The 11,624-nt window shown below is 44.1% G+C and overlaps 1 protein-coding gene across 1 annotated transcript in view; it reads left to right on the top strand.

Annotated features, from left to right (window-relative positions):
• Window positions 1-11,624, top strand: part of LOC119446596 (sodium/hydrogen exchanger 3-like) — a 411,172-nt gene that overhangs the window by 150,439 nt on the left and 249,109 nt on the right.

The raw sequence follows: 11,624 nt of genomic DNA, 5'->3' as shown, positions 1-11,624 counted from the left end.
GCAACAGCGACAAGTGACGTGACGGAGATGGCTGTCGCATTCGCTCGTCGCCTACAAGTCGTACCACACGCGAGCGATGACTTTGAGCGCTGTTTCCCCTTGTTGCGGTATGAGGGCAGCAAATACGCGCCGTAACTGGTGTGACGCATGCTCTATTAGTTTAACTTGATATGTTTTACTGTAAAGAGCACCATAATATTTCTTAAGGTCTTGCACTAGGTTCTTAATCTTTGTGCGTATCAAAATTGAGTCATTCGCTTGTTCCGTGCGACAATCGGTTGTACTTGACTGATGTACATCCTGTTCTGGCTTCGCGCTATTGGCTAGTCGCTCATAGAAAGTCGTTCCGGCGACGAATTGTAGATTTCCAGAACCAAGCGATCAAGCGACAAGAACGAGCGATCAGTTTGCGCGACGGCTTGTTCCGTCGCTCGTCGCCGTCGCGCACAAAATCGCTCGCATGCGGTTTGGGCTTGGGTAAAAAATGCTAGCATGTAGCGCCATTTTTTTATATAAAGCACAGCCACATGACACAAATCAGTAACAACATATAAATCTAAAATCTTGTCAACTTTCAGTTGCCATACCTTTGGTGCTCTTGCCCTTTTCTAAGGACAGCTTTCTGAGCCTTTTCGACGTGTGCAGCACCATTTCTTCAGTTTCTGCATTGCATTTAACAAGGCATTACAAAGCTGACACTGCCGACAGGCAGCAATGTTAGGTGATAAACATTCAAGTGTCATAATAACAAATCAGGCCAGAATATCAGTTCCTCTGGTCTCCCCCTGGCATTACTCTCGTTTCATCCTTTCATGAATGCAAAGCATTTGCAAGCGTGGCTCCCACGTCCACTACACGACAGATACCCGTTCATGCAGTAGACAGGTTCTCATGTGGCATATGTCATTCCATCAGACTAAATATGGAGCCGCTTAACATTTACGCCCAAAATTATGTGTCCAAAACCAAAATTCTGCTGCTAACTGCCAAAAGCACACATTTGCGCCGATGGCTCCTCCTGCGAAGCAGTGTCTACCTTGAGCGTCCGCGGCAGTGCGTGCTGCACCCCCTCCCCATTTCATAACGCCGACCCTTCCAGACATATCGCAGACTGCCCGAGACTCTAATCAAAGGAGAGATACGTCTCGAGCAGCCAGGCCTAAACCCCAAAGTCACGCTACGAGATTGCGCCGGACATTTGCTTACTGCACAATGAGCGGGACAAAGCACATGCCGGTGAAGATTAAATCGTTCGAAATGTTAGTCGTATAAACATTTAAGGTGTGCTTATTAACGAATGAGTAGAACTTACCAGCCATGTGCAGCACTCTGTCGCATCGCCGTTCCACCACACGTCGTAGAGGACAATTGGATCGAAATCCACGACATTCTCTGGGTTAAAGTTTTGCACTGCGGTGTGCCTGACAACCGCAGTGGTCATGTCCACTTCATATTCAACGAATACAAGCATCTCGAGCTTAACACAGTGCAACGCAGTCGTTCTCGCTTAGATGACAGCTGTGGCTATGGCCGTGGATTCTATGGATGCGGATTGGCATGCGACTTCGACCGCCCCCCCCCCACCACTGCATCACCCAAACCAAACCAAAACAGAAAAGAAAAATACTACTAAAGCAATGCCGTACAACAGTAGTGGGTGGAAGCATGGAGGAAGGAAAAAAAACCTTTTTTTTTCAAGTTGTTTCCTTCCTCCATGGGTGGAAGGTACAAAGTTGTACAGTTGTACAGAAGCTTAATGATAAGAAATGTTGAGAACTGCATCAGGCTTAAGCATTCTTAAAATGACATCCCAACTCATGAGAGTAATTATGAATTCGACATCGATCGTTTGTGTGTTTTGTATACGTGGTCAATGAACACGATTGTTGGCGTTCATTCATTTGCCCACCGCGTCATGTAGAGTGGCATGATCAGATTTCTCTGAGCGCAATAAAAAAATTTTCAGCGCACGCAAACTCGCACAACACAGACACAGATGCACATGCGCGCGGGCCGCGATTTTGTAGCGATTCCGTCTCCGATGATATTCCTTTTTGCACTTTTCGCGCTTTGTCAGGGGTCAGAGCGACGCCCCGCCCGCGTTATCAAAGCGATCAGGGCCGCGATTTTGTATCAAGGCATTATGACTTATTCTACTCTAGTCTTATCATCCACCGCTCACGGCCGGCTGATCCCGTTGATAATGCGAGCGGACCGTCGCTCCGACCACTGAAAAAGCACGATAAGCGCGTAAAGACATTATTACATTAAAGGCATCGCTACAAAATACCGGCCTAGCCGGCCATGAGCGGTGGATGATAAGAGGGGCATATGATCGAGCGGAAGGCATCGCTACAAAATCGTGGCCCTGCAGTAATCAAAAAGAGTTTTGGAAGTGAGCGTTTGCGTTGTAACTTCTCTGCCTGGGCATGCACGTTAGGTTCATCGCTCTGTCATGCATTGTCAAGCAGCTGACCGCGTCTATTAGCCTGGAAAAAATATATATACGAAGGCCAAGAGCGCGCGGCCAATGCGGCTTACAGAAAAAAAAACATGCTTTTCATGCCGCAGCAATGCAGCACACGCATCGTTAACGTAGGAGCTGATCAATTACATATATGCACATGGATATTATTATGCAAAATGACACCGCCGAAACAAGGAAACCTTAAACAGCTTGTTTCTGTTTAGAAACGGTGATCATGCATACAAACTAATTAACAAAAGACTGCACATTTCTGCCCGAGTAATAAATGAAGAGGAATTATAAGCTTAATTGTAATTGCACCGAAGCTGCGTGTGACACATTGGGCGCTGAAATACAGATCATAAGCACAAGGTTTCTCAACAACCAGAATCATACAAAAGTAATTGTTCTAGAAGCAACAGGTGCACTCGAAGCAGAGCATTATAGCGGGGATTAACTGGCCGCGGTGGGGCAGAACTCAGCATAGCAAGTTAGTGGTGGCTGGATATTTCTTTAATAGTTTTTTATTTACTAGTTGTAACAATTAACGTACCATTATTTCTTATTATATTGGAGTGCAGTTGCCGCGACACCACACGCCTCAAGAACACGGAAGCGGCAATGGGGACACCAAAACCACAATCCAGACTGGTCCATGGGTTGGGGCTCGCCGAGGCCCCTACTCATGGACCTACTTGCTTCCAACTTTGATCCCCCCGCTGCCCCTTGGGTGCCCTAGAGATGCTGTGCTGCCTGCTTTATATAATGTCAAGTGTTCTCCTAAGGCCTCTATTTGCCATTTACATATATGCCCTCTTGGAGCAGTACTTGTAAAAAAATCCAGTCTATTGTTGCGACGAAAAGAGCACCCCGCAACGAAAAAAGCTGCCCACGACTTCTGCAACGCCACTCAGATCCTTGCCGAGTAAATATAGCATAGGTACGACATGGTTTACTTAACGTGTAGATTGTGCGCGCCGCTTCTAGGAATGTGCTGCCACACGAAATTATGGTAGCATTGCCACTAAATATGCAATGACATCGATCATGGTTGACTCTATGGTAGGATCAGTTCACATGGCACAAAAATTCATCTAGCCATTTTCTTGTCTGGCATGTGTGTGTGCTTCTTAATTAATGAGCAAGCATGAGTAAAATTAAGATATAGTATCTTTCTCTATTGCAATATCCGAAAACCATCTTCTCCGCTGTTGTGTTTCTCTAGCTTGTTTATATCGCATCTTGTGCTAGCAAAATAAAACTTGCGAAGAAACAGAAACACAAAGCACATTTTCCCTTTCGCCATCCCATAAGCAAAAACATTTAATCAATCAATAAATCAATCAATGGTATATGCATGCATTCCTTGTTTCTTGATATGTATGCCTCTGCACTCCATGTCAGTTTTCTAAATCCTTTATTTATAAGGTTATTTAAAATGAACAACTTATCAGTTCGTCATTTTTCTGAATGCTTTCACGGCTTTCCGCAACTTTACAAGCTTTCACGGCAACCGATGTACAATAACATCCTTGCGTATGAGGCATTTGGCTGTAATCACGCCAAACAAATAAATTAGAACATTTTTTTCGCATTTTTAGTGACATAATAACCTTTATAATCTAACCCGTTATAATTTGACATTGGCCTAGCATTGTGTGATGTCGTCAGTAATACCGTGATTCTGATCACTAACGCGAGGCGAAGCGAAGCTTACTAAAGCTTACTAAAAGCTTGCAGTTGACGTGATCGCGACTAGGTATTGCTTACACCTTTATATTAATATAGTCCGTATAGTCACATTGGACTGCCCCGCAGTGTTCGCCCCAGTGAAAAATTTTGGCTTCGAACGTCGCAATGTCCCAAAATCAGAGGAAGCATTATAGGCAGTACCTGCAGCCGGACTCGAACGTTCAAGTGCCACAGCAAACTCGAGAGTACATGCTGAAAAGACCAAGGTCATCCACTGCTGCAAGTCAGGTACGTGTCATTATTGTAAGTTTCAGTATTTCATACTGCGAATAACAAAAAGCAGCTACAAGTCTTACTGCGTGAGGTGCAAACTATGACGCGTCCAAGCCGCCAGTGTGCTTCCTGAGCCAAGAAACGCGTAGTCTTGAGTGCTGCCTCGCGCATCGATGTGTCACGACGCGGGGAAAGCGGGAATTGTTTCGTGCTAGCACTCGATCGTGACGCGCACGTTTCTTCGGAGTGCAGTTACAACCAACGTTGCTTGCAACCAAGGATCACGAGGGTTGCAATGTGGGCTTTTTGGTAACGCATCTTGGAGGGTTTATGGTAGCGCGATTTATTTTGGAAGGACGTGCCATAAAATTAATTGAATCATTCACGTGTAACAGCAACGATCTTAGCCTGGAACAATGCAACGTACAGGATCTACCATTGTAAGAGGGAACAATCGAGCATGTGACCAATGCTCCATGAGGTGCCATCTGCTGGTGCCTGGCACCCGCTTGGTGCAGAAAGCCACTGGCGCTCTGTGCTCCGTGTGTCGTCTGCTACTACCAAGCACTGGGCGGTGTAATTGCAGACAATGCATGGAGCGTACTGCCTCAGCCGCACTCTGTGCCTGTGCCGAGCGGGTGCCAGCAGATGGCACTTTACAGAACAACAGCCACACGCGTGCATGTTCCCTCTAATAGTGGTACCTAAGCTGACCTACGTCCTTGTGTCAACGCTGCTTCTATGTACAAGGCAGGGTATTTGCAAAAGGACACAGCCGGAGGTGGCTAATGGCAGAATAATAGCAGACTCCCTAGGGAGTGCATTTTATCAGGGTCCTGTTCATTACCCGAGACAGAGTTGGTAAACCTGCACCTTCCTGCACCATTATGAAGTTAGCACGTGGGACATACACTGTCGCACCCATAATTCAATTCAATATATATAGAGCAACACAGTCCTTTTTTGCGCTACATATTAATCAGTGAACTGGCTTTGCGCAAGAGTGGTAATCTCACCGTTGCCTTCCTATGCCCTATGTATGTTTCTTGTGAATGTGACACTTGTTTTGTAGTTGGTATCCCTAGAAGATAAAATTTCTTATTTGTTTGCTCTTTCAGATGAACCTGGAAAACCTGAACAGCCCTTCAACGAATGTCAGTAGTGTTTAATCGAGCGAGAATGAAGCTGATAATCTTAGGCACATCAACTCCAATTTTGCTTCAGAAATGTATGCTTGTGCAAGCACGAGTGCACATGTCAGCGACGTAGAAGACACTAACCAAGCTGCAAGTGAAATAGGCACTGCGTATGAATGTACAGTGAACTTCAGTTGCGATGAATTCAGTTCTGTCTTTGAGTTGAGTGATGATGGTTCGGAAGTGGATGGATGAAGGGCACAAGGGTGATGCAGACAGTGAACCAGAGAATGGTGCTGAAGAAAGTGAGCATGCAGTACATGTACTTCACAAAGCTCTCGGAGGAGTACCTTCCAAACCAGAAAACAACAAGGGCACAGGCTATGCTGCTCATACTGGCATATGTTGTTACTTCAGGTCTTACGTGGGCACAACTACAAGGACTTCTCATTTTAATAAATGCTCTGTTTGGGGAGAAAGTTGTGCCATGCACTACATATGATATGAGGAGGCTGTGGAAAAACAGAAAAGCACTGAGGATCCATCTATACTGCCAGCCCTGTCATCAATATCTGGGAAGATACAATGATGCCAAAGACGAAGACACCATCAATTGTGCTTCTTGCAGCAGTGAGAAGCTGCAACATTTAATTATTACTGCAAGTTTTTTTCTGATATTCAACATTAAGCAGCAGCTTCTGGTACTGCTAAAACAGGTTGGCAGTACCTTGCTTTCTAATTTGCAGAAGATTGCATCTGCTCCTCATGTGTCAAGTGTTTTTGCTGACATCACGAATGGCATTCTCTACCGCAGTGTTAGAAAGCAGAGGAACATAACATGGAGCGACATCACTTTGACCATGAACACAGATGGAGCACCTGTGTTTGATACGAGCAAAAACTCCATATGGCCAATTCAAGTGATGATTAATGAACTTCCAGTTTTAACTCTGTGGCAAAATGTGCTAGCTTCAGGTGTGTTGTATTCAAATGCTCTCCCTGAAGCAATTTGTCGAAGAGATCAACAGCGTTGGAAAGCTAGTGTGGTCACACACTGGAAGAACTGTTCAGTCAGCAGTGCACGTTGTTGTCTGTTGTGTTGACTCCCCAGCAAGAGCAGCTATCCTAAACAGGAAGCAGTATAATGGGTACTTTGGATGCAGCTGGTGCTTGGAGCAAGGTATGCTTATAGATGGTAAGTGAGCTCAGTTAAAGAGCATTTTGCCATTAATTGTAATGGCTATTGTCAAGTCTATGAGAGAAGGAATGTGGGCTCTTTGCTTATGCATCCTGGTATTATTTGAATGTGATGTGCACACACTAAAGCACAGGCTGTCAAAAAAGCTTTATGTCTCATGTTTCTCTGATTCGTGTTTTAGTGTATGTGCTGCAGATTTGAAGAATACCAAATAACTTGTCAAACCTATTCACTGGATTTTACATACACAGGAAAGTTTGTAGTCATTAACAATTAAAGCTATCCACTTACTGCTTTTTGTTTTAATTGTTTGGTGCATCAGAAGTTTTGGTTGACCATGCCTGATGTATTTTTATGTTGACTGCATACTTTCCACACTATTTCATGATGCAATTATGTCATCACTTTCAGTGGCCTGCCGTTTAATTGTTTTAACATTTGTTGCAAATCTGACAAAACATGTAATACCTTAATGATATCGTGTTTGGCATTGGCAGACAGCAGCCTATGATCATAGTTAAGTGGTGTGCCTGGATGTAACGACACAGATTTGTGCAGAAAGTGCCCCTAGCTAGCAGCTGATACTGTATAAGAAGCGCAGAATTAGCTTTTGCACTTTCCAGTTTGGCCGACTGCTGTATTTCCGAATCTAGGAAACAGCAATACAAAGCTGAAAACCAGGAAAACTATTTGAAGCACTATTAATTATGGCAGTTTAGCTCACGCGCATCACTTTTTAGTGCAATTTTTTCTATCGCTGAAAAACTTGCAAGAAAAGTTTCTGCTGTATGGTGGGAAGGGAAAAAAATGGAAACAGTGATTTTAGTGTCGCCATGAGGTGAGTGATGTTGATAAAGACGTGTGAATTCAGGATACAGTACACACAGCTGCATTGCACTAACTTGTTTTCCATTCTTCTTGGAATTTGACAGTTTGCATTTCTTTTACCATTCAGATGTGTCGTTTCTAAGTAGCATTTGGCCCAAGGCACAGAAGCTGACCTCTTAGTTGCTCGTGTAACAGAAACTGCATGGCAATGCCGCTATAGACCTTGCGTGCACCATATTGGCTCATATGTGTCGGCATGTGCCGACACATATGAACGACCAAAAGAACGTTGTTCTTTTGGTCTGGTTCCGATAAAGACGTTGACTTCTGGCTGTCTCTGTTGTCTCGCCCGCGACAATATTATAGGACTGTACCCGTCACAAAGCTGAAAGAACCTGACTAGGACTGTCCAAGACGTGCGGTATTCGTGAGCCATGCGAAATAGCCTTAACAACACCACTTGCACTGGAGTGATTGTGTTTGTTGAAAATTGAAATTATTTTAATCAATGCTCACGAGCCACTCGAAACATTACAGTGCACTGATGTTGACATTGTAATTCACACCTCAGTTAAGTGTAGTTCAGGATGTCGTGCAACTGTAAGTTTCAAAGAAACTTGTCAGAATCACAAATGGAAAAAATAGCAAGCGTTCACTTCCTTGCATAAAAATGCATAATGTAGTTAAATCAATCATATTTTACTTCAACAGTAGCTATACTTCTAGAAAATCTGGCAAAATAGGCTGTGATAAAATGCTGCTCATGCTGGTTGTTTTGTGGCATATATGCGCAAGAAAAAAATATGTGTCCTTCGTTTCTAGCTGGTATCTGAAATTTCTCTTTCGCTGCCCTTTTTGTCGCGGTAAAAGATGAACCCTAGGAATGTTAGGAATATTTTGCATGGCTCATGCAAACTGCAGGTCTTGGACAGTCCTAGGCAGGTTCTTTCTCTTTGCGGTGGGTGCAGTCTTGCAACATGGCGCCTTTTCCCCACTTGTGCTGTGCTGTCGAGAGATGCCATCAATTTTGCATGAGGGCCATCTGTGAAATGTTTGACTACTGGAAGTGTTTTAAAATCTTGCATATTTTCACTGCAGTGTCCATCTGAACATTCTAAATGCAGATATCATCCTGATGTTTAGTACAATTGATGCTTTGGCTGCAGACACAATGAAGTACCCTTTCAACAGCCAGAATGCACCTGACAGGACACACAGTGGTGGGCTCAAAGGAATGGTTCAAGCAGCTCAGCTTAAGGAACCTGTTTGTGGCATCAAGGGACCATCAACTGTTATCAAGTTGCAAGGCCTTGATCTTGTTTGAGGGCTGGCACCTGACTATATGCATTGTGTTTGGGAAGGCATGACAAAGAAAGTGATTGAATTGTGGCTATCATGTACTGGTTCTTCGTGGTACATAGGCAGGCACTTGAAGTTTAATTGTGGATGCAAGATTACGTTCAGTAAGGCCACCCATAATTTTGTCAAGGTCGGGACGGCCCTTGTCAGATCGGTCATATTGGAAGGCTGCTGAATGGCGCTCTCGGCTTTTATTTTAGTATTGTCTGTCATGATGCATACTTCCTCGAGCATACGTGGCGCATTTTGTGCTACTTACACAAGCAGTCTTTTTTTTGTTGAAAGATATTGTCACAGAAGCTCAAATCTGTGCCGCTGAAAAGTTGCTCTTAGCATTTGTTCAGCAGACTGCAAAGCTGTACGGAGAAAGTGCAATGACATTTAACATGCATTAGTTGTTGCATCTTTCAAAGTGCGCACAGATGTTTTATCCCTCTTTGGGGTACCTCAACATTTCCATTTGAAGATGGCATTGGTAAGGCACTCCAGCTTGTAACAGCTGCCAAGCATGTGCCTGTTCAAATTGCTGAACGGTGCATCATGCACCAGGCCCACCGGACTGCTTCAGCACAAGTGGAACTTTCGTCTTGTCTGTTGTCTGCAAAGAAAGAGCTGGAGCACACGTATAAGAGGTGCTTTCAAACATGTGCTCTTGGACAAGCACGACCAATTCATGATATTCCACAAAATGTGAAAAGGCTTTTCGTATCATGATTTGGTACCCTCCCACAAATGTGCAAGTATTTGAGGTGCCAGGTTGGCCCGATTGTCTTCACAGTTCTGAGTACTCTGTTCCAAGAAAAACGTGCTCTTCCTATGTAAAAATGTCCGATGGCATGTACTGTTATATCTCAGCCATTTATGTTGTTTCGGGTACTATGTACTTTCACTGCCAGCAGCTGCTCACTGCACCCGGTGCATTTGATGTGCCGCCGTCATCCGCCTCCTATCTGAGAACCACGTCTTGTATTGTGTTGGCGATATAACATTGCAGTGTGTTTTCTTAAATGTTGGCAACGTATCATATTTGTGTGAGTTACTTAATAAGGTGGAAAAGAACTAATCGGAATTTGAATGTTTATTTCATATTTCAAGATTGCAGGTACAATTGACTCTGGAAAGTGAGTTATAGAGTCAATATTAAGGTAGAGTAGTTGTATTTATGAATTCTGAATTGTGTCATCCGTCGAACTGTAGCAGGCTGCTATAATTTAACCGTATGTACTTTCTTCAAAATATAGGCTTGTAACTGAAAAATTATGATCCATCTTTCTGGGGCAACTGCTTTATGTCTAAGCGAAGTGCATGGCTATCACCAAAAGTGTTGCAGTGGACTGAAGCTCAAATTAATTCATCAAGTCATGAAGACTAATGCATCAGTTGATCTAATTCTGTTGGTGAGCGCATGAGAGGTGCTCAAGTCAAGCTTGGACTTTTTATTTTTTAGGATTATGAAACATGTTTACATGCATGGAAGTGATCTCATTTTTCGAGGTAATCCCTTTTCATTTTGGCAGTACAAGGATGCCAGCAGCGTAGAAAGATTTCTTTTATGTTGCAGCCATGCATGGACAGCCTACTGTATTTCATTATCCTAGTGGCCCAAAGAAATGAGTCTTGGAGTGAAGTTGGGCTTTTATAGCAGATGCGGCAGCACCTCTCATCCAAGATTATTTGTAAAGTGCCCATTGTGTGGTGCACTGTATGTGCACACATATTTTCCTGGATGAAGAGAACCCCCATGGTATTTAAGCAGGGCCATTTCTTCCTAAGTGCACTGTCTACACGTTGGAGAACCTCACAGCTGTACTTGCTCACTACTCGTGTACTTGCTCAGCTAGTCTCACTACTAGGGAGGAAATCAAAATGATGCTACATCTATCCACTCAAAAACCCATGACCATGAGTTCACCTGCCGACTGAGTTGCTCGAAACTTCTTGTGTTGGGAAGCTTCCATATGTGTTCATTGTTTAGGCAAGTGTAACTTTTATAAATGATTCACCCACATCTTGTCATAGGTGATGACCTGGCAAATAAACCTGTCACAAAACCTTTCCTGTCACAACATTCTTCAAGCTTTATGCTAGTTTGCAGTCTACTGTGCCAATCGAAGACTGCCAGTTGTCTTGAAATCCAGTATTCACTGACATTTCGGAACATCAGGTGTTTGTGAATGATAGTATTCAGTGTCCCTTAAGAGAGATACATCTGTTCCACAGTTGAAGCATCAGTTGGTGGTTTTCAAGGATTTGACACTTCACTTCACAGATCCTCACGGGATTCTTGGAACTTGACTCGGGCTGGGGTCGCTTCCCGTTTCTGCTGCACTGGTGAAGCTTCCTCCAACTGAGGAGCGGTGGTGCATTGCTTGTACACACTTCCCTCCCTTCTCGGATGGAGTCGCCGTAGTGATTTCGAGGGCGTCATTTTCCCACTGTGGTCATGACGCTGCAGTCGTGTTCCGCTCTGTATCCACAATTGCAGGGTAAGGGACAGTACCGATGTCTAGCTCGGTCACTGGTGTTCCAGCTTCCTGAGAGGCTCCAGTGTGCCTGAGCGGCTTCCAATGACGTGGGGTTATCTGCTCGTATCCCAAATGTACATGGGAGTGGCACGCTGCTCATGGTTAGCGTACAGCTGTTATCCTATATCGCTCAATCTTCTATGTTG

This window comes from Dermacentor silvarum, chromosome 3, assembly GCF_013339745.2.
Source record: "Dermacentor silvarum isolate Dsil-2018 chromosome 3, BIME_Dsil_1.4, whole genome shotgun sequence".
In the NCBI taxonomy this organism is placed as follows: domain Eukaryota; kingdom Metazoa; phylum Arthropoda; class Arachnida; order Ixodida; family Ixodidae; genus Dermacentor; species Dermacentor silvarum.
Note: the sequence above shows the minus strand (reverse complement) of the source record. Positions and strands in the feature narration are given on the sequence as shown.